The sequence below is a fragment of the Molothrus ater genome, chromosome Z, assembly GCF_012460135.2.
Source record: "Molothrus ater isolate BHLD 08-10-18 breed brown headed cowbird chromosome Z, BPBGC_Mater_1.1, whole genome shotgun sequence".
Lineage (NCBI taxonomy): Eukaryota > Metazoa > Chordata > Aves > Passeriformes > Icteridae > Molothrus > Molothrus ater.
Window position 1 is genome coordinate 853,144 of NC_050511.2, and position 23,687 is coordinate 876,830.

Here is a 23,687-nt window from a genome sequence, read left to right on the forward strand (position 1 = left end):
GAAAAAAACAAATAAAAGTAACCAAAACAAATAAAATTAACCAAAATCTCCTGCTGGCAAGGAGAACTGTGTGAAATAGGGCTGGGATTGGTGTGCTTTAACATGGTGCCATGGTGGCTGTGAGACCCATCTCAGCACCTCATGGCGGCCCCAGCATTCAGCCCCTAAACTCAGCCCCAGCCCTAAAACTCAGCCCCAGACCCAAAACTCAGCCCCCAGCCCCCAAACTCAGCCCCAACGCCAGCCCCCAGCCCCAGCCCCCTGCCCAGCTCTCTGCCACTCCAGGCTCGTGTGCTTCGGGACTGAGTGGTCCCGGGGGCCCTTCCCACCAAACCCTGCTGTGGTTCTGCCAGCAGAACCCTCGGGGTGCTGAACAGAACCCAGGGTGAGGACCCAGGCCGAGCTCCCACGCCGAGCTCCTTGGCTTGCCGCAGACGCAGTGGAAAGAAACCAAGTTCTGCCTCGTCAGCCTAATTATTAATAATTAGTAGAGCTCTCGAAGCGCTGAAAGGGAAAACGCAACATATGAGGGGGAAAAAAGGGAAGAAAGAGCCCTGTTTTTCCTCACAAGCAGAGCGAGGGCCTTTGTGGTGCTCCGGGCCGTGCCTCAGCCCCCAGCTGAGCCAGGATCCCACAGGATCCCAGGAGATGGGAGAGAGGCCGGCCAAGGGAAGGGATCCTGCCCCTGTGCCCCTGGGCTCAGGTGAGAGCCCACCTGCAGAGCTGCCCCAGCCCTGGCTCCAGCAGCACAAGGAGCTGGAGCTGCTGCAGCCAGTGCAGAGGAGGCCACGGAGCTGCTGCCAGGGCTGGAGCCCCTCTGCTCTGGAGCCAGCCTGGCACAGCTGGGGCTGTTGAGCTGCACAAGAGAAGCTCCAGGGACACCTCAGAGCCCCTGCCAGGGCCTCCAGGGGCTCCGGGAGAGCTGCCCAGGGACTGGGGACAAGGCCTGCAGGGACAGCACCCAGGCAATGGCTCCCACTGCCAGAGGGCAGGCACAGATTTTGGGATACTGGCAATTAGGAATTGCTGGCTGGGAGGGTGGGCAGGCCCTGGCCCAGGGTGCCCAGAGCAGCTGTGGCTGCCCCTGGATCCCTGGCAGTGTCCCAGGCCAGGCTGGATGGGGCTTGGAGCAGCCTGGGACAGTGGAAGGTGTCCCTGCCATGGCAGGGGGTGGGATGGGATGACCCTAAAGTCCCTTCCCACCCAAACCTAGGACTCAGTGATGACCTCTGCCTGCATCAGTTCTTATCTCTTCTTCCTCCCCCTGAGACAGCAGCAAACCCCTCGGACCAGGCTGAGCAGCCCCCCAGGGAAGGCCACAGAGGTGGTTTCCCTGCTCTTCCCCATTCTCCAGTCCACACCTGGCTCCTGACAGTCCCCAGCAGCCCCAGGGAAATGTCACCAGCAGCCCCATCTCTGCTGTGCTGGCCCTGGCTGCTCTAATGAGCAAGTGTTAATTTCCTAATGAGCGCTGCTGCCGCTCCCAGTGTCGCTCCCAGTGTCGCACAGGGAAGGTGCTCAGCGGCTGTGGAGCTGCAGAGCAGAGCCCAGCAGCTGTCAGGCTGCTCAGCCCAGCTCTGGTATCCACCCAGGGAGCCAAATCCAGCAGGAGCCTCAGGGGAGCTGCAGCAGGGCAGGGCCAGCAGCTCCTGCAGCACAGCGGGCAGGGAGACAGCACTGACAGAGCCTGGGAGCACAGGAGGGATGTGCAGGGAGCAAACCCAGCCTGCTGACACCAACCCACCCTGCTGACACCAACCCACCCTGCTGACACCAACCCACCCTGCTGACACCAACCCACCCTGCTGACACCAACCCAGCCTGCTCACCAACCCAGCTGCTCTGTGTGCTCCACAGGGACAGCAGAACAAGGGGACACCAGGGATCAAACCCATCCTGCTGACACCAACCCAGCCTGCTCTGTGTGGTCCAGAGGGACAGCAAAGAGAGACCCAGCACAGGGACACCAGCTCCAGGGATCAAACCCACATTGCTCACACCAACCCAGCCTGCTCTGTGTGCTCCAGAGGGACAGCAGAACAAGGGGACACCGGGGAACAAACCCATCCTGTTGACACAGGGAGGCACCCAGCCTGTTCTCTGTGCTCCAGAGGGACAGCAGAACAAGGGGACACCAGCTGCAGGGATCAAACCCAGCCTGCTCTGTGTGCTCCACAGGGACAGCAGAGCAAACCAGTTCCGAGGGCTCTGAGGGAGTGCTAACTTCACTCCCAGCCCCTGTCCCAGTTGCTGTCAGTCCCAGCTGGAAGAGGGGAAGGCTCTGGGTTGCCCCCAGAGGGCTCACACCAACGGTGCAGGCCGTGGATCCCCTAATTAATTAATAAATTATGATATAAATATCCGTCATGGCCATCAGCAAGCCCACAGCTGAGGGAACAGAGCCTCATGGTGCCAGCACCTGCCCTGCAGCCACCGGGCACGGGTGGACATGGCAGGGACCAGGAAAGGACCAGGGGGAGCTCCTACAGAGAGTTAAACCACCCAGTTAAAAACCAAACCACTCTGCATTTGGGAACAATGCAGGAGATGTGGAGCTGCTCCTCCCAATGAACACTGGGTGCATTTCACAGATTCAATTCACTTCTCACTCGCTCTTTCACTGGGGCAGCTCCAGCAGCAGAGGCAGAGATTTTATGATGGGCACCCTCAGTGCCATAAGATACAGAGATGGGGGAAGAATTTAGAACTTTTCTTTCACTTTTCCGTCCTTCCTGTCTCTCTCCTGTGTGCCAGGGCAGCGTTTGCCCTGATGATGCTGCTGGGATTTGTGCTGGGATTTGCGCTGGGATTTGCGCTGCCTGCATCCTCTGAGGGCTTGGGGAGCCCTCACAGGGCTTGGGGGGCTCTGGGTGGGCTCTGGGTGCCCTTGGGGGGGCTCTGAGTGGCCTCACAGGGCTTGGAGGGCTCTGGGTGCCCTCACAGGGCAACGAGCTGCTCAGCTTTGAGGGACACTGAGGAACAAGGGACGCTGCTGTGCTGCGTGTCCCCTGTGCTGGGGTGTCCAGCAGGGACACTCTGCCCTGGCCCTCCCAGGGACCCTGAGGGCTCTGGGGGCTGTGTGACAGCCAGCTGGGGGCTCTGGGGGCTCTGGGGCTGTGTCAGAACCAGCTGTGCCCTGGAAACAGACCCCCAGGCTGCCCAGGGGGGGATGGTGTTCCTGCTCCCCTCAAAACACCACTTATCAAAATGCCTTTGCTGCCAGGAGCCACGCAGCAAAAAGCCAGGAGGCATCATCAGCATGTCACAGGAGGGCAAAATCCTCAAGAGGGGGAAAAGGGGTTCTCCCAAACCCAAGGGAAACAGCACAAAATGACCCCAAATCCAGGCGTGACCAGCAGTGAAACACACATGGGAAAACCCGTGCACTGTGAGCAAGCAGGGCAGCATCACCCAGCCCTGCAAAGCCAGCTCTGCTGCCCAAACCTGACTCAGGGAAACAGGAATTCTCCCCCTCCTGAGCAGCTAGGGCAATTGTGGACAGGCCAAAATACACTGGGAGGAAAAAAAATAAAAGGAGAAAGGAAAATCAGAGAACGCTCGTTAGCTCAGAGAAAGAACAGAAAACAAAGGAGAACTTGCTGACACTCTTTGGGCAGTGTGGGAAAGCCAGCCCTGTGTCCTGAGCAGGGGCCAGCCTGGCCACTGAGCCGTGCAGGGGCCGAGCAGAGCCCAGACAGTGGGCCTGTGTCCCTGCTCCCCGTGGGACACAGCACTGAGACTGCTCTGCCTGCAGACAGACAGACAGACAGACAGAGCCTGAACAAACAGGCCAGGCCTGCCTGGGGCCAGCAGGGCCGCCCCACTGCCGGCCACTGTCCCTGGTCAGCCCCTGTCCCTGGTCAGCCCCAGCCCCTGTCCCTGGTCAGTCCCAGTCCCTGGTCAGTCCCAGCCCCTGGTCAGTCCTGGTCAGCCCCAGCCCCTGTCCCTGGTCAGTCCCAGTCCCTGGTCAGTCCCAGTCCCTGGTCAGTCCCAGTCCCAGTCCCTGGTCAGCCCCAGTCCCAGTCCCTGGTCAGTCCCAGTCCCTGGTCAGTCCCAGTCCCTGGTCAGTCCCAGTCCCTGGTCAGCCCCAGCCCCTGTCCCTGGTCAGTCCCAGCCCCTGTCCCTGGTCAGTCCCAGTCCCTGGTCAGTCCCAGCGCCAGTCCCTGGTCAGCCCCAGTCCCAGTCCCTGGTCAGTCCCAGCCCCAGTCCCTGGTCAGTCCCAGCCCCTGTTCCTGGTCAGTTCCTGTCCCTGGTCAGTCCCAGCCCCTGTCCCTGGTCAGCCCCAGCCCCTGTTCCTGGTCAGCCCCAGTCCCTGTCCCTGGTCAGCCCCAGTTCCTGTCCCTGGTCACTCCCAACCCCTGTCCCTGGTCAGCCCCAGTTCCTGGTCAGTCCTGGTCAGTCCCAACCCCTGTCCCTGGTCAGCCCCAGTCCCTGGTCAGTCCTGGTCAGCCCCAGCCCCAGCCCCAGCCCCAGCCCCTGTTCCTCATCATCCCCAGCCCCAGTTCCTGTCCCTGATCATTCCCAGCCCCAGCCCCAGTCCCAGGTGATCCCCATCCCTGCCAGCTGTGGTTCCCATCCCACACTTTTGCTGACTGACACCACATTGATTTAAAACCAGCAGAATTATCTCTGTTACCAAAATAAAGCAGTTCCTGGAACGGATGACTCAGAAGCCTCTCCCCTCACCATAAATCAGAGCAGAAACATGATACCTCGCGGGGGCAAATCACTTTGCCCTTTTGGTTTGGCACCTACAGCCTTTTCTTCCAGAAAAAAAAAGAGATTAAAATCCACTCTGAGCCGGGGCTGTGTCAGAGAGCTGAGCCTTTCCTCCCCGGGACGCCACGGTCAGGGCTTTGCCTGTGTTATCACTGGAGGGGCTGGACGAAGATAAGCAAAAGCAGGATGGATATTAAAAAAAATAATTTTTTGAAAAACACACAGGAACAGCCCTAGAGGGTTTTCTTACTGTCTCTGAGAAGCCTGCGCGAGGAATTTGCCCCAAAGGAGGTATGTGCAGCATGTGCCAGCAAGGCAGAGCGATGGCAGAGCGGCTCCTCCAACCCTCCACGGGCCCCAGAGATAGGTATCTCTGCAGAGAGAGCCCTGTCCTCTCCAAACACTGCTCTGGGATGGCTCAGGAGCGCCTGCACCGCCGCGCTGCGCCTCCCCTCTAATCCCTCTGATGGCTGGCGGATCTCACCCAGCTCGCTCGGGGCTGCACTGCTCACAGATCTGCACGCTCAGCGTGGGCAAACAGCAAAGAGGGGCTTCATGGAGAGGGGAAAAACCCACATTTGTCTGCTCAAACCGCCTGGAAAAGAGTTCCACCCTGCCTGCTTGCTGCTGATTGCAAGGTTTACCCCAGAACCTGGGTCCCTCCCCTGATAATTCCCCCCCAGGTGTGTCAGTCACCTCTCCTTTCCCTCCCTGACCCCTGCCGAGCACTGTCTGTCAGTCCTGGCATTCCAGAGGGGCCTCGAGTGATTGGCAGATTCAAAGGATGCCCTCTACCCCTGGGGGGCATTGGGCCATCCAGGTGTCCTTTGTCCCTTTGTCCCTCCCCTCCTGTCCCTGCTTGGTGCCTCCCTGCCCCTTCCCTGCCCCTCTCCCCGGGGTTAAAGGAGCAGCAACCACGGGCTCAGGGAGTTCTGTTGGAGCTGGTGCTGCATTCAGAGGCCTGAGGGCCAGAATAAAGCTCTGGATCCAAACTCTCCATCAGAACCGACTCCTTTCCTTCACCATCACCTTAAAGTTCTCTGCCAGAGGGAAACCTGAGGAGCAGCCCCTGTTATGGGGGGAAGCTCCATCCCAGCACCACCAGAGCTCCTGCAGGCCTGGACTTGTCTCCAGTGCCCAGCTGCAGCACCCAGCCAGCCAAAAGTGGGGACCTGCTGGATCTGAGCCAGCATGCCCCGAGCCAGGGGGACAGCCCTGTCCTGTCCTGGGGACATCAGGGACACCACTGCTCTGCACTGGGGCTGCCACAGCGTGAGGAGGATCTAAAGCTGCCAGAGAGGGTCCAAAGGAGGGACACAGGGGTGGGGAAGGGTCTGGAGAGGCCATGTGAGGAGCGACTGAGGACACCTGGCACATTTGGGTGGAGGAGACTGAGGGGAGAGCTCGCTGGAGGTACAGCTCCCTTGGGAGGGCCAGACACTGATCTGCCTTCAGGGGTGACAGGGACAGCACCCAGGGCACGGCTGGAGCTGTGCCAGGGAGGGTTTAGGTTGGGTATCAGGGAAAGGCTCTTCCCCAGAGGGTGCTGGCACTGCCCAGGCTCCCCAGGGAATGGGCACAGCCCCGAGGCTGCCAGAGCTCCAGGAGCCTTTGGGCAGCACTGCCAGGGATGCCCAGGGTGGGATTGCTGGGGTCTGTGCAGGGCAGGAGCTGGACCTCCTGTCCAGCTGGTGATCCAGCTCATTGCTCCTCCACAGGGAGCAGTGAGCTTCCCAAACTTTGGGATGGGCACAAGCACCAGCCCAGGCTCCTCCACGGGGAGCAGTGAGCTTCCCAAACCTTGCTGTGGCGTTCTCCTCCCTGTCTGCTCAGCCGCGGCTCTGATCCACCCCCAAGGGTGATCCTGGTGGGTCCCTTCCAGCTCAGGGTATTCTGTGATTTGATGATGATGGGGCAAGGCCACCAAGCAGAGCCAGACCCAAGCAGAACCAGCACCAAGCAGAGCCAGCACCAAGCAGAACCAGCACCAAGCAGAGCCAGAGCCAAGCAGAGCCAGAGCCAAGCAGAGCCAGAACCGAGCAGAGCCAGCACCGAGCAGAGCCAGCACCAAGCAGAGCCAGCACCGAGCAGAGCCAGCACCGAGCAGAGCCAGCACCGAGCAGAACCAGCACCAAGCAGAACCAGAACCGAGCAGAGCCAGACCCAAGCAGAGCCAGCACCGAGCAGAGCCAGCACCGAGCAGAGCCAGCACCGAGCAGAGCCAGCACCAAGCAGAGCCAGAACTGAGCACAGCCAGGGCCAAGCACATTCAGCCCTGCACCCCACGCTGCCCAGCCAAGGCTGCCCAGGCCCTGGGGAGGACCAGCAGGACCCCAGCACTGCCCAGATGCAGCAGGGCACAGGAACCACAGCAGGGCTTGGCCACTTCAGCCAACCCTCGACCCGAGCACACGGAGCCTCTCCTGGGATCTGCCGTCTCCCTGGAGCTGCTTTCCCAGCCCAAACTCCTGCTGCTCCTCGCTCAGCCAGCTTTCCACACATCCAGCCTGCCTGGTGAAGCTGGGCAGGTCCTCCCAGGGCGAGGAGGCATCACTCAGCACCCCAAAATCCATCTTTTCCTCAGGGTGATTCCCTAGGGAGAGGGGCTGCACACAGGGACAGCAGGAATCCCACAGGACACGTGGCAAAGCTCCCCCTCGCCTACTCTGCTGTAAGAAACCGTCCCTGCTGCTTTAATGCTGCCCAGTGATTTTGGCAGACCCTGCTGCACAGCCATGGGGTGCCAGTGGCCAGCAAAGCTGAGGGACAGGGGCAAAAACGCGCTGGCATCGTCACAAACAGAGCAGGACATCTCCTAGGAAATCAAAACAAAAATATCCTAGGTCCTGCCCCTAAAATATACTGACCAAACCCAAAACGTGCTCCCAGCGACTTTTAGCCACCCACATAACAGACAGGGAATAAAGGGCTTTGCTGGAGCACCGCTAAAGCTTGCTGTCAGTATAATCACCTACTACTATAATGAGATTACATGGATTAGCTGCATTTTAAGGAAACATCAATGAGCCAGGCTGCCTTTCCAGGCAGGATCTTGGGGCTGTACGGGATAATACCGGAAAAACCAGGAGGCTATTTTTAGAAAGCATTTCTCCAAATAACCTGGGAGAGGGGGATCACAAGGCAGCAGAGGCGTGTTAATGCGGGCAGGAGCTGAACGAATGGTCCCTGCAGAGGGAAACAGGCCCACCCCTGGCCTCCCTCGGCCGAGCTGCGCTGAAATCCATCGAGGCCTGCGTTCCCCCCGTGCTGAGCTGTGGGATGGGCTCAGGGCTGGAGAGGAGCAGGAGCAGAGGATGCACTGTGGCAGGCATGCCAAGGAGGCCAGGCTGACCCGGGATAAACAGGGGTGCAGGGTCCCCTCGGGGCACCTGCACTCCCACAGAGCTGACAGGCCCCAAGCCCTCTCTCTGCCGGTACACAGGGGAGCTCCCAGGAAAATGTCCCCAAAACAAGTCGGAAATTGGGCTCCCTGGCATCCCTCACCGGGTGGGACCTGCAGCTCTGTCCCATGCAGGGCAGGGGTGCCAGCCTGCACCTGGAGGAGCAGGGCCCCCAGGAAAATGTCCCCAGAACAAGTCTGAAATTGGACTCCCTGGCCTGGGAGGGAGTGGGACCTGCAGCTGGGTGGGACCTGCAGCTCTGTGCCACCTGGAGGGACAGGGCCCCCAGGAAAATATCCCCAAAACAAGTCGGAAATTGGACTCCCTGGCATCCCTCACCAGGTGGGACCTGAGGCTCTGTCCCACGCAGGGCGGGGGTGCCAGCCTGCACCTGGAGGGACAGGGCCCCCGGGAAAATGTCCCCAAAACAAGTCTGAAATTGGACTTCCTGGCCCCCATCGCTGGGTGGGACCTGCAGCTCTGTCCCATGCAGGCGCCAGCCTGCACCTGGAGGGACAGGGCTGCTCTGCAGGCATCACATCCTCACCCAGGAAATGCCACACCCTCACACCCACCCTCATCTGCTCCCCGCAGCTCTCAGGATTTGAGAGGAACTCTCAGGCAATCAGGTCTTTTTCATTGCTTTTTGTCCTCGGAGCTTACTCCTACAAAACACCCATCGACCATCCAAAACAAACTGTGCGCTTCATCTTCCAAAGTCCTGTACTCTTCCTTTCCAGGATGGATCCAGCCTGGAAGCCTTGGGGGAACTGCAGCCTGGATATTTTGCTCCCCATGTTCCATCCAGCCGTATCCCTGCACCTTCTCCCTCTCGTTGTGACTCAGCCAGGGCTGGTGAATAAAACCCAAATAGGGATCAAACATCAGAGCAGCACAGCAAAGGGATGGCCCCTACCCCAGGCAGCTCACAGCCTGGGATCTTCAGCTCCCACCACGGTGAAGCGACAAAAATAACCCATTAAAAAGCCACTTTAATTGCCTTGCCAGCGGTTTGCACGAACTCCAGCTAAAGCTGGAGGTAAAAATGAATTAAAAGCCTTAAATAGAAAATTCTCTTTCACTACTCCCACTTTAACCCTTAAATTTTAATGGGGTCGTGGTGAGGGAGGAAGCACATCCAGCCACTCCTCCAGTTCCCCTGCAACAGGGACCAGGCTGGGCTCTGCTGGGTTGGCTCCACCATGGGCTCCTGTGCAGGCACCCAGGCTGTCCTAAACACCCAGGCTGTCCTGGGACAGGCACCCAGGCTGTCCTAAACACCCAGGCTGTCCTGGGACAGACACCCAGGCTGTCCTAAACACCCAGGCTGTCCCAGGACACCCAGGTTGCTGCCAGGCACAGCTCAGGCCGCCCTCAAGCTACTTTCCTCAGGCCAAGAGAGCCTTAAAACCAGGACAACAAAATTCAGAGGGTGACCCCTGCACCAGAGTCCCCCAGAGCCCTGGAAGTTTTGTCCCACCGTGGTTTGTGCTCCTCAGCCACTGCCCAAGGCAGAATCCCAGCGGGTGAGAGGCTAATGTGCATGTCCCAAACACCAACAGCTGCGTGGTGTGGAGCCAGCCAAGGGTTTTCAGGAATAACAAACAAGGACTTGGTAGAAACACACCAGAGGAAGACCAGGATGTGGCTGGAGAAGGGGCCATGTGGGAGCAGGGCAGTGTTTTAGGGACAAACCTCCTGGTTGTGGCTCCTGCAGGAAAGCACAGCCTGGCCTGGCACAGGGACAGGGACAGGGCCAGAAGGGCTGAGCACTGCAGGGGGGAACTCTGAGCCCATCCAAGACCCCAAAGCCTCCAACCCATTTCCAGAAAGGCCTGAAAGAACCACTGTGAATGAGAACTGACTTGCACAAAAAGTGGGAAACTTCTCCCCAGAGAGTGGAAGATTCAAATGTGCCCCACAAAGCCCAGGGCCCCAGGACGTCCCATCAGCTGGATCCACACTGGAGTCAGGACTGGTGATCTCTCTCTTCTTCTGTCTCTCTCTCTCTCTCTCTTTTCTTCTTTAATCCATCTCTTTGTTTCTCTCTTCCCTTCGCCCGAGCGCCTCTGCTGTGTGCTTACACTGGGGGTCAAGCCCTAACACACCAATGCCCACGCCAGGGGTGCAACCCACCAAAAATCCCTGCCAGCTTGTGCTGCTCCTTTCAGCCTGTCAGTCCTGGGTGCTCCCTCATCCCTGCACACACAGCACTTTGTGTCCAGGCTGGCTCAGGAGGAGAAACGCTCCACCACCACCCTTTTGGTGAAGAGCAGGACCCAGGCAGGAGGTGGGCAGAGGTCTCAGAGCCCAAAGATCCCCCAGGGAATCACAGCCCAGTGTTGGGGAAGATGAAACAGGAAAGCCTCATCGATATGATTGTCTGGCAAAAGATTTTGAGAATATGGAAACTATAAGCGAGATTGAAATGAAAGCAAGGTTTGAGATCCCTCAGTTACTGAACAACTGGAAAGCAATGGTGTGGCTGGCTGAAGGTGATCCCCTTTTGATGGAACAACACCCTCTGCCTGCAGGCAGGCCCAAGGGTCAGAGCAGACCCTGCCAGCTTGGCAGAAGGGCCCAAAGAGGAGATTTTAGGGTTTAAAATGTAGCACAGTGTGGTAATGTAATGATTCTTATAGGCTGTAGGGAAATGCTGTAGGATTTGTATCTTGTACTAGATTGGTTAGTGAGAATCACAATATTCCACACAGAAGATGATTTATGGTATTGTAACGGGAACTTCTCTCTCTTACTTTTCCATGCTTTAGCTCTCACCTCTTGTCTCTCAGCTCTTGCCTTTTACTCTCTTACCCCCTTTACTCTCTCACCCTCTCATCCTCTCTCCCCCTCTCTTCTCTCAGCCCTGCTCTGAGCTGTCCTGGCAGCTCCCAGCAGGGCCCTGCACCCAGGCCCTCTGCAATAAACCCCAAGTTCCAGCCCTGGCTGCAGAGACCTCTGCTCTCTGTCCGTCCCCACCGTGCCGCCCGCATTGCTCGTACAGCCCAGTGCTCCCTGCCCGCTGCCAGCCTCACAAGGATCACCTGAGCCAGAGTGACCCTGCTCCCCACCCAGACTGCAGCCCAGAAGGGAGGATGGAGCAGGGCAGCACTCGCAGCACAGCTGGGAGGGAGCTGCTGCTGCTGGTTTTTGGGGGATCTGCTCTGCTCCCTGACCTGGTGGTTTACATGCAGGCTTAGAGCACGGCCTCGCTGAGAGCAACGCAATCAGGCTCGGGCTCAAGACCCCACGGTGCCCAGCATTTATTTAGCTAAATATTGCTCTGAAATGTCCCTTCTGCTCTGCCCAGGACTGTGAAAGAGCCATCAGGACGGAGCAGTCTCACAGCTTTAATCCCTTCCTTCCCATTTGGCTCCAGTGGGCAGCAGCAAGACCATTTTGCAAAAGGAATCATGCCAGGGAAACCTGGCTGAGGGGTTTGGTTTCTAAGTCCCAGAGATTCACTTTTTTTCCCTCCCCTTTCAATCTCTGTGGCTCAAAAAAATCCTCATGTTTCCGAAGCATTTTGCAGCTCTTACAGCACACTTTGCTGGGATGAAGAAAAGCTGACACACACATCACAGCAGCAGCAAAGATTATTTTTGCTGTCTGAGTAGTAGCAGGCACGTGAGATTTATTCAGATAAAGGAGGTCAGAGTCGGGAATGAGCTTAGATTCCAGGCTGTGAGGCAAAACCCTTGGGAGATTTGGGGTCTCCACGTGGTGTCCTGTGTCAGCATCACCCCACAGCCTCCCCGGGGTCAGTGGGGCTGCCTGGAGCCCTGAGCCTCAGGAGAAAGGTGAGATGGGCACAAACACCAACCCAGGTGAAAAATGAGCTTCCCAAACTTTGGGATGGGCACAAGCACCAACCCAGGCTTCTCCACAGGGAAAAATGAGCTTCCCAAACTTTGGGATGGGCACAAGCACCAGCCCAGGCTCCTCCACAGGGAGCAGTGAGCTTCCCAAACCTTGCTGTGGCGTTCTCCTCCCTGTCTGCTCAGCCACGGCTCTGATCCTGGCAGATCCTGGGATCTGCTGGAACACACAGCACCCTCATGTCCTGAAAAGATCCTGAGAGTGTTATTACAATCGGGATTTCCTCCCAGCTGCTTCTCTTTTCCACAACACACCCTGTGTTTGAAGCAGACAGCAATTTGCTTTCCAGCTCAGAGATCTGGGATTTTTTTGTAACCTTAGACCCATCTTTAACAGAAGAGATTGGGGAGGGCGCTCATAATGACTCAGGGAGACAAAGACCCTAAATGCCTTTCTGGAGAGCAGACTTGCCTGCAAACACAGGAGATAAGGAGCTGCTGGAGCGCTGTGATCCAGCGGGGATTTTGGGAGCAGATGTGGCCAGCAGGGATTTTGGGAGCAGATACAGCCAGGAGGGATTTTGGGGCAGGTGTGGCCAGCAGGGATTTTGGGGCAGGTGTGGTCATCAGGGATTTTGGGGGCAGGTGAGGCTGCCTCCTCACCCTTGGTGGTTTTGTGTCCTTTTCAAACAGGTGGGACAAGCCTCTGCCTGACAAAGTTCAGAATGCCTCAGTCAGGAATATCAAAAATGGATTTTCTGGCAAGTATAAAGCCCATCAAGATGCCCTTTGGGACCTCCCTGCCCCTTGCTCAAGCAGAAGGGAGATGACCCAGAGATGGCACCGTGCTCATCTCGACCCTTCATGGAACACTCCAACTTCGTTTTCCCAAAGGAGTCTCACCCAATTTCACATTTCCTTGACTCTCCCACCGGAGCACCCGAAGCTGGCATCAGCTAAGGAGTGAGCCTGGGGGGGAAAAAGGAGAAATGACAACTTCGTACTGAAATGTAGCTCACTGAAGTTTAGGACTTGGTGGCACAGGTGTGAGGGAGAGAGGAGCACACCCCCAGCCCTGTGCTAGCACAGCTGGATGCACAGCTGGCCCCAGAGCTGCAGCACAGCTGGATGCACAGCTGGCCCCAGAGCCCCTTTCAGCCCAGCAGTGACTCCAGGAGCTACAAGAGCCCTCTCCATCCCACAGGCATGTCTGCTTCCCAGGAGTTCCCTCTCTGGCTTCTCCAGGAACGGCTCCCTGGCCACCATTCCAGGTTCCCAGCTCTCCTGGGCACGAGGACAGGCCTTGCCTGCTCACTGCCTCGCTTGGAACACGTCATTGTTTCTAATTTATGGTGTTTCTGCACTTGGCCACGCTCAGCCTGGGAGGTTGTATGGAAGGGAGCTAAGCCTGGAGAGCTCATTGCAAGCTCTGGATAAAGCCTTTCTCAAGTTGATACAACCTCACATTGACAAAAAAAAAAAAAAAAACAAAACAAAACAAAAAAAAAAAAAAAAAAAACAAAAACAAAAACAAAACAGACAAAAAACTAAGGAGAAAGGAGAATTCCCAGAGAGTAAAAGAACTGCAGTTCTAAAATTATCTGAAATAGTCTCCTGGGTACAGGTGCCTGAATACAGGTCAGATCCAATGCTTGTAAGAGAAATGCAAACCAGTGACAGAATTCCAGAATGGCTTAGGGAGGAACAGACCTCAAAGCCCATCCAGTCCCCCCCTGCCATGGGCAGGGACACCTTCCACTGTGCCAGGCTGCTCCAAGCCCCATCCAGCCTGGCCTGGGACACTGCCAGGGATCCAGGGGCAGCCACAGCTGCTCTGGGCACCCTGGGCCAGGGCCTGCCCACCCTCCCAGCCAGCAATTCCTAATTGCCAAGAGCCCAAAATCTGTGCCTGCCCTCTGGCAGTGGGAGCCATTGCCTGGGTGCTGTCCCTGCAGGCCTTGTCCCCAGTCCCTGTGCAGCTCTGCTGGAGCCCCTGGAGGCCCTGGCAGGGGCTCTGAGGTGTCCCTGGAGCTTCTCTTGTGCAGCTCAACAGCCCCAGCTATGCCAGCCATCCTCTGGCCAGGATTCCCCCTGGCTCAGGCCTGAGGAGCTCCAGCATATCCATGACCTGATGAATTTCCCTGGCCCAGGGGCCCGGCTCAGGTCCCAGGACCACAGCTCTGACCCCCAGAGGTGCAGCCCCTTCCTCACCCGCCCATCCCAGCACCATTCCTGGGATGCAGGGTGGGAATTACAGCCACAGCAACCTGGAACAAAGCCAGGAGCAAACCAACCTTTCTGGGCACCGCGGGGAGCGGGGAGAGGAGCCCAGCACTGAGCCCAGCCCAAGGCTTCACGCTGCAATCCCCACAAAGTGCACAGATATCTGCCTGTTTTTTCCCTCGTCCCATTCTCCTTGATCTCATTTTAACTGGAAGCAGTCCCAGATGGATCCCATCCCGAGAAGCCCAGCGCCTACCCTCTGTCCTTGCAGTCATTTTGAGCCGGGACCTATTTCCACACCGGCATTCCCAGCCCTGCCCCCTCACAGCAGGGAAAGGGTTTAATTTACCTTTACCGGAAAGGGTTTAATTTACCTTTAATTTACCTCTACCCAAAGGCGCTTTGTGATGGTTCAGAACTTTCCGTGCTCACTCAGTGGAGCACAGAGCCCGCACAGCACAGGGGGCTTTCCAGCCTGGCTCAAACCTGGTCCTGCCCTCAGAGCACCTGGCCGGGGCTGAGAACACCCTCGGGCATCATCCCAGATCCAGAGGTGGGCAGGGGGAGCAGCCTTGTCCCCAAGGCTCAGCCTCCTTGAACACTGTGCATTCCCTGGCCCCATTTCAAGGCTCAGCCTCCTTGAACATTGCTGCATCCCCCAGCCCCATTTCAAGGCTCAGCCTCCTTGAACACTGTGCATTCCCCAGCCCCATTTCAAGGCTCAGCCTCCTTGAACACTGTGCATTCCCCAGCCCCATTTCAAGGCTCAGCCTCCTTGAACACTGTGCATTCCCCAGCCCCATTTCAAGGCTCAGCCTCCCCTGAACACTGTGCATTCCCCAGCCCCATTTCAAGGCTCAGCCTCCCCTGAACACTGTGCATTCCCCAGCCCCATTTCAATGCTCAGCCTCCCTGAATATTGTGCATTCCCTGGCCCATTTCAAGGCTCAGCCTCCCTGAACATTGCTGCATTCCCCAGCCCCATTTTGCTCATTTCACAGAGGGACAAACCTCACTCGGGGCCAGGAACACCCCCGGGCATCATCCCAGAGCCAGAGGTGGGCAGAGGGAGCAGCCTTGTCCCCAAGGCTCAGCCTCCCTGAACACTGTGCATTCCCTGGCCCCATTTCAAGGCTCAGCCTCCCCTGAACATTGCTGCATTCCCCGGCCCCATTTCAAGGCTCAGCCTCCCTGGCTCATTGCTGCATTCCCCAGCCCCATTTCGCACATTTCACAGAGGAACAAGCCTCGCTCGGGGCTGGAGATGACCTGCAGAGCTTCCTCTGGGGAGGGATTTCAGAAGGGCTTAGGAAGCCTCCAGCTGGAAGCAGCCTGCACTCCAAACCATGAAATTTGATTGGCCTTTTATCTCGGTTTACATAGCTAATTGTTGCAGGTGTATCAGTTGCCCGATGAAATTAATCCCATTGTAAAACCAGGTGTAGCCAAGAATTAAATTGTGCAAATAACCCAGACAGCTGGGACAGATGGACACCAACAGGACTCAGCTTGGGGGGGGGGACGGTTTGCTGCTCCCCGAATCCAGAGGGGCTGTAAGGTGATGCTGAAACACGGCCAAGCCACTCCCGCGGGAGATCACAGAGATCTGGAGTGCCCGTGGATGGCTGGGAGCAGAGCCAGGCTGGGGCAGCAGGGGCTGGGTGCTCACCTGGCGGGCCAGGACAGGTGAGGCAGCCCGGGGCTGGGGCAGCAGGGGCTGGGTGCTCACCTGGCGGGCCAGGGCAGGTGAGGCAGCCCAGGGCTGGGGGCAGCAGGGGCTGGGTGCTCACCTGGCGGGCCAGGGCAGATAAGGCAGCCCGGGGCTGGGGCAGCAGGGGGCTGGGTGCTCACCTGGAGGGTGAGGGCAGGTAAGGCAGCCCGGGGCTGGGGGCAGCAGGGGCTGGGTGCTCACCTGGAGGGTGAGGGCAGGTAAGGCAGCCCGGGGCTGGGGCAGCAGGGGCTGGGTGTTCACCTGGAGGGTGAGGGCAGGTAAGGCAGCCCGGGGCTGGGGGCAGCAGGGGCTGGGTGCTCACCTGGAGGGTGAGGGCAGGTAAGGCAGCCCGGGGCTGGGGCAGCAGGGGCTGGGTGCTCACCTGGAGGGTGAGGGCAGGTAAGGCAGCCCGGGGCTGGGGGCAGCAGGGGCTGGGTGCTCACCTGGCGGGCCAGGGCAGGTGAGGTGAGGCAGCCTCGGGACACAAGGGCAGGGTGTGTGACACAAGGTGGCCGGTGCCCGGGGAGGGGACAGCTGTGCCCCGAGGGGCGTGGGGCACACACGAGGCACTCTGCAGAGCTCCCTGCTCCTTCCCTGCCTCCGGGAACGCCCCGAGGAGCCGGGAAGGGCTCCGGGCTGCGGCAGCGGCGTGGGCTGCCCGGCCTCCCACGGAGATGAGAGCTGTGTATAATATAGAAACCGAGCTGCCTGTTCCAAGCACAACCACGCCGGCTGCTTTTTAAAGACAGGCTGGGCTCGGGTGGAAAGTGCTGCAGGAAGAAGCGGCGTTAGTTGCCCCCGCAGCCTCCCAGCCAGGGGAAGATTTTGGAGGGGAGATGTGGGAGCTGGTCCCACTCCTGACGCAGCCCCGGGGACAGGGAGTGATGGCAAGGTCACCCTGGCACCTTTCAGCCAGGCTGAAATCGGCTCCTGTAAATCCTCCCAGGCAATCCTGCCTGGAAAGCCCTGGAAGGAGATCAGTGTTTAATCTCAGCCTGGCGCTGGGCAGGGGGAGCCCTCGGGGAGCCCAGCCCGGGCTGCCCCAGCCGGCGCCACTGCCTGGCAGCACCTGGCCAGGTCTGAGGGGTGCTGCGGTCACCTGGGAGAGCAACAGGAGGCACAAATGAAGAGTTCAGCGTGCCAAAATAGTTCTACCCCACGTGGAGGATGTGATTTCCCCCTCCTCAGAGGTGTCAGACTCCCAAACACCACAAGCGCCGAATTTCACTCTTCTCCGTGCACAGGGACACCTCGCCACTATCCATCACATCCACGCACCCAGGGGGGCAAATAAAAATGCCACCATGCAAACAACTCATGAGTAACCACTACCAGACCCAGGGAGCTCACAAATCTTTGGGATGAGAAGTTGCTGCTGGCACAAGGAGCGGGTCACGCTCCAGCGTTAATTGCCCATGGAGTGGCAGCAGGTCTGCGTGACAGGGACGAGGCCAAACTGCCATGCCTAACGCAAGTCTTCTTCTATTATAGTTTCTTTCTGCTTCTCTGCTGCTCACGGGAACGGCGAGCCCAAAATAACGGCGGCAGCCGTATGACTTTAAAAGGGCAAATTTAAAAAAGCCCAGAGCAGTCGCTGGCATCACTGAAAGCAAGGAACCCGCTTCAAGCTTCTACCAAAGACCCCAAAAGTCACAAACCTGGAAAAGCAGCAGGATTTAAATAATGAAAAAGCCATTCTGGCAAGAATGAGACGTGGAAAATGCGTGGGAACGTGATCTTTCTAGGCACAGGGGAGGAGAGAAGAACGGCACTGGAAAAGAAACGTCCGGTGTCGGTGACTGATGGGGACCTCTAAAGGAATCCATTAAATCTGTACAGCTAACAGAATTAATTGAAAAATAAGGCACTTTTTAAGCATGCCAGGAATAGAGAATTAGATATCTGCCAGATTCACTATTAGGTACCGTCAGTAAAACTGATGAAACTGTTGCCAAAGAGGACCGGGGGAGCCCACAGATCAAGTGCCATGTGCACCCCACTGCGCCAAAGCAGGGCTTTTCCCACCAACCCCCTGTGCAACCTCTTTAAAACCCCTCAATGACCCCTTAAGGCCCCTTAAGGCAGAAATTTCAGTATTGCCAGGCATCTGCCAAAATAAAGCATTTTCAGACCAACTGATGGAACTCAGAAACTTTGTGCAATCAGAGTATTTGGGTAAAAGGCAGGAGCAGCAGGCAACCCGGGGTCAGCTCCAGCTAGAGCAGCAGGACAGAAATTTCAGGTAAATACACGAACCGGAGACTAAAAATACAATTCCAATCAGCCAGCTGAGTTTCCTGGAATTAGATCTATTTAGGAGCCTTATTATCTATCTAAAGGCATTATTATTGCCTCGACGCAGTGTTTGCCCACATTTCTCCAGAGCACGGAACACCCCGAGGATGGATCTCACAGCAGGTGCAACCAACTCCACACAGCATCAGGTGTGGCTGCTGCCCGTGCAGAAACAGCATCCCAGCACCTTCCTTGGGGATTTGTGTCACTGCCCAGTCCCATCCCTGACTCCTTCCCTGGGTTATATTAAATGTAAATCTCTAACACGAAAAGCTGCAGTAACTCATGGCTGGTTGGTTGGTAGGTTGGTTGGTGGCCCAAATCACCTCAGAGAGGTCACAGTCGGACAGAGCACAGGTTTATGTGGCAGGGAGATGCATGGGGCCAGGACAGAGAGCTCTGCCAGGGCCAGGAAAGGTTTGGGATGAGCACGGAGCGTCTCCCGCCTAAGGCATCAGCACAGGAGCGGGTGTTCCCTGAGGGGGCAGCGGGAACGCGTCCCTGAGGAGTCAGAAAAGCGAGCTCACACCCACGGCTGCACCCAGGTGGGCACCTGGCCACACAGCCACGTCCCGAGGGTGCCACAAGAACCCCGAGGTGAGAGGGGACAGCGCCCTCGGGCTCCCGAGCAGCGGCGGTGGAGGGGACAAGGAGCAGGCAGCGACGAGTGACCTCCGTGACAAGGACACGGCAGCATCCCCCCCCCCACCACTGCAAGTCAAAACTAGGTAAGTTCAACCTTGAAAGGAGATAGCATCTCTCCAGAGTGAGAGCAATTAAATGTTGGCACAAGGTAGGGAGGAAAGGGGTGGCGGAGGGGGGGGTGGGACTCGGCGTTGCTCAGAGCCATTAACACAAAATTAACAGGCTGCTTGTTTAACCCGGGCTTCTGCAAGGAGGATGAGCTGCAAATGCTTCCCTGCAGTTGCATTTCTGCAACACCTCCCACCTGGGGGGGTGGAAAGTTTCAGAAGCATTTTCCGTGCCTGGGAAGAGTCCTGAGTGGTAGGAGAACAGCAGGGTCGTGCTAAAAAAAGGAAAGATCAAGGCGAAAAGTCTGAAAAGCAAGGTTTGCAAGCACCGGGTGAGATTCATCTCGCTTAAATTTAGACCTCTCTAGCTCAGCTATCCAAATCAGAACCAGCACCCTGAAAGGCATTTGCCTGGCCTGCATGCGAGGCTTTCCGAGGAGGAAAACAAGCCTCGTTTGGAGGTGCCTGTCCCCCCTGTTTGGTGGGGGACAGCTCGGAACAGACCCTTTTAGACCCCTCAGCAAGGGCAAACAAACAGCATCCACTAGAGCAGCTCCAAGTGCAAGCGAGTTGGCTCCTGCAGCCTGGAAATCTGAGGGGTAATTCCAGCCCTGAATGCCCGCTCTGGAGATTTTGGCAGCCCAGGGGGCAGGAGCAGGGCGGGGAGCTAATCCAGCTCCGTCGGGACTCTGTTCTAGGCGTACAGAAGGGACAAACACGACCCTCGGCATGGAGGACTCGGCCTGGAGAGCGGGATGTTCCCAGATCAATGTCGTTCTTTCCGAACACCGGTCATTGGATTGCGATTGCAGGTTTTATCAGTCCTTGCTAACAGCCTGGGCTCAGCTGCAGGAGCGAAAGGACTGCGATGAATCACAGCCAGAGGCTCGTTTTGGTTGGAAAAGCCCTCCAAGATCACCGACCATTAACCCTGCACTGATTAACCCACCTCTGACTCATATCCTCAAGTGAGCCCGACTCGGCTCTGCTTTGGCTCCAAGGCCAGAGCAGGGCACACACTGACACCTCTCCCAAGGACAAGGGCATCAGTGGAACCGGGATTATCGTGTCCCTTTGCCCCCTCCTCTTTTGCAGGGATGGGGAATGCTGATGCTTACCGGCTGGGTGTGACATTTGTCCCCAAAAGTCCAGATCTGGCCCTTATTCCTGCAATATCCTCATTACAGTCCTGACCTCCCTTTCCCTGCAATCCTTCACCCACCAGCCTCCATGGGGCTTGTCACCTTCCCCCTGACGGACACCTGTCCATCCACTGCAAGGTCAGGGCACTGCAGGTCTGAGCTGCCACGCCTGATGTGTCCAAGGGGCTCAAAATGATGTCCCTGTCCCCTCGCCTCGCCCTGCACGAGGCTGGGATCCTGCTCAGACCAGGAGAGGGGAAAGCACTCTGGTTTGCTGGAAGTTCCCAGCGCCAGAGAGGATTAGTCGTGTCTAATTAACTGTGAGGAGCACAGAGCTGACTGCAGAGACCCCATCCCTCGCAGCAGCCAAGCTCTGTGTGTTCACTACCGAGCCAGCTGCTTGGACAGGGGGACCCTGCACCCTGGACATCCCCTCCTGTGGCCACCATGTCCCCAGGCACGCAGCCAGGCTGGCAGAGGCACCCCAGCACCTCTGACACCCAGCGAAGGCCGAGCTCTGCAGCCCGGGGAGCCTCTCCCCTGCCCAGCGCCACGCCTCGGGGTGGAGGGAGGGCTCCTCTGTGTGGGGACAGCCCAGCAGAGCCACTGCCACACCAGGGTCGGGTCTGCCTCCCCCTTTCTGCTCCTCACACCACAGCAGCCCGGGATGGATGTCCCCAGCCAAACTCACCTTCCCCACATGCCAGGCGTGTCCCAGTGCCATTAAACCTGGACTGTCACCACCTGCCACCTCCCCCCGAGGCTCTGGCCCAGGTAAATAAACCTGACCGAGAGCAAACGCAGCCTGCCTCGGAGCAGGGCAGAGGCAGAGGAGCAACCTTCTCTCTCTGGGCTCAGGGAAGGGCTCTGGGCACCCGCCGGGCAGTGACACCGGGTTTGCCTGGGTGAACCCACGAGTGTGCACAGAGGGACACACATGGCACGAGTGGCGCACACACGGGACCTGCACGGCCATGGGGCATGAGTGGGACACACGGGACCTGCACGGCCATGGGGCATGAGTGCGGCACACACGGGATCTGCACGGCCATGGGGCACGAGTGGGACACACACGGGACCTGCACAGCCATGGGGCATGAGTGGGGCACACACGGGACCTGCACAGCCATGGGGCATGAGTGGCACACACAGGACCTGCACAGCCACAGGGCACACACGGGACCTGCACGGCCATGGGGCACAAGTGGGACACACACGGGACCTGCACGGCCATGGGGCACGAGTGGGGCACACACAGGACCTGCACGGCCACGGGACACGAGTGGGACACACGGGACCTGCACAGCCACGGGGCACGAGTGGGGCACACACGGGACCTGCACAGCCACTGGGCACGAGTGGCACACACAGGACCTGCACAGCCACAGGGCACACACAGGACATGCACGGCCATGGGGCACGAGTGGCACACACACGGGACCTGCATGGCCATGGGGCACGAGTGGGGCACACACGGGACCTGCACGGCCACGGGACACGAGTGGGGCACACACGGGACCTGCACGGCCATGGGGCACGAGTGGCACACACACGGGACCTGCATGGCCATGGGGCACGAGTGGCACACACACGGGACCTGCATGGCCATGGGGCACGAGTGGCACACACACGGGACCTGCACGGCCATGGGGCACGAGTGGCACACACACGGGACCTGCACAGCCACTGGGCACGAGTGGGACACACACAGGACCTGCACGGCCATGGGGCATGAGTGGGACACACGGGACCTGCACAGCCACAGGGCACGAGTGGGGCACACACGGGACCTGCACAGCCACTGGGCACGAGTGGGACACACACAGGACCTGCACGGCCATGGGGCATGAGTGGGACACACGGGACCTGCACAGCCACAGGGCACGAGTGGGGCACACACAGGACCTGCACAGCCACGGGGCACGAGTGGCACACACACAGGACCTGCACAGCCACAGGGCACGAGTGGGGCACACACAGGACCTGCACAGCCACAGGGCACGAGTGGGGCACACACGGGAGCTGCACGGCCATGGGGCACGAGTGGGGCACACACGGGACCTGCACAGCCACTGGGCACGAGTGGGACACACAGGACCTGCACAGCCACAGGGCACACACACGGGACCTGCACAGCCATGGGGCACGAGTGGGGCACACAGAGCCCGTTCACAGGGCACGCACGTGTGGGCACACAGGGCGGGTACAGCCCATGACGGCGCCCATGGATGGATGCTGCTCACGGGGACACCCCGGGGCACGCACGGAGTCACAGGGCAGGTACGGACCCATGGGGACCGTGGGCACACCCAGCACGCGTGGGCTCGTGGGGCACGAACGGACACAGAGGGAGCGTGTGGGCAAATGGGGCACGTACGGACACACACCGCCCGGACAGACAGACAGGGCACACACAGACACACACGCCCGGACAGACTGACAGGGCATACAGACACACACCGCCGGGACTGACAGGGCACATACAGACACACATAGCCAGGACAGACAGACAGGGCACATAGAGACACACATAGCCAGGACAGACAACCAGGGCACATACACACACAGCCAGGACAGACAGACAGACAGGGCACATACAGACAGACACACACACACCGCCAGGACAGACAGACAGACAGGGCATATACAGACACACACAGCCCGGACGGACAGACAGGGCGCACACACGAGCACGGACAGACCGGCAGGCACGGACAGACAGACCGACAGGGCACACACAGAGCCTGGACAGACTGATACAGACAGACAGAGCGCACACAGACACTCGGGCACGGACAGAGCCGCGAGGCACGGACACACAGACAGGGCACGGCGCCCGAACGAGCCCACAGGGCACACAAAGACGCACCGAGCCCGTGTGAGGCGGCGGAGCAGCAATGCCGGTGTCTCCGCTCGCCCTCGCAGGCAGCCCGCCGGCGCTCCCGGCGGTTCGAATCCCTCCGTTCCGGGCGAGGGGCTCCGGGGCATGGGAAGGACGAGGCGACACCGGCGCCGCTCCCAGGGACGCTCCCGCGGGCGGTCCCGCACGGGACACGGACACCGACACGGACACAGACACCGACACGGACACCGACACGGACACCGACACGGACACCGACACGGACACCGACACCGACACGGACACGGACCCGCTCAGCGGCAGCGCCCGCCGGGGCTCGGGGGCAGCGCCGGGGCCGCCGCACTCACCGGGGCCGCCGCGCTCGGCTCCGCCATGGCCCGACCGGCACCGGCACCGCGCCCGCCCCGCCTGACGTCACCCCCGGCCCCGCCGCGCCGGCACCTGCGGGGGGCGGGGCCGCCGCCGCCAACCCCCCCAGCCCCGGAGGCACCGCCGCGCTCCGGGCATCCCTCGCCGTGCCCGGGAAACGACGCTGCAGAGCTCGGCTCCCCCCTCGCCATCCGCGGGAGGAGCCGCCCGGGGGTCCCCTCCTCCCTCGCCGTGCCTGGGAAAAGCCGCCCCCGACATCGGGTCCCCCCCACCCGTTCCGGGGAGGGACCGCCCGGGGCTCCGGCCATCGCTCGCCATGCGCAGGAAAAGCCGCCGGAGGGGCGCGGACCCCTCTCGCCATCCCCGGGGGAGCCACCCAGGGGCCCGTCCGGCCATC

General features: G+C 59.1%; 1 protein-coding gene across 1 annotated transcript in view; it reads right to left on the minus strand.

The window, feature by feature from the left end:
• Positions 1-23,339, minus strand: part of MAPK4 (mitogen-activated protein kinase 4) — a 60,337-nt gene extending 36,998 nt beyond the window's left edge. The window contains exon 1 of the mRNA XM_036403184.2: positions 23,269-23,339. The gene's annotated coding sequence lies outside the window, so the exon portion shown is untranslated. The remainder of the gene's footprint in view (positions 1-23,268) is intronic.
• Between the last annotated feature and the right edge of the window lie 348 nt (positions 23,340-23,687).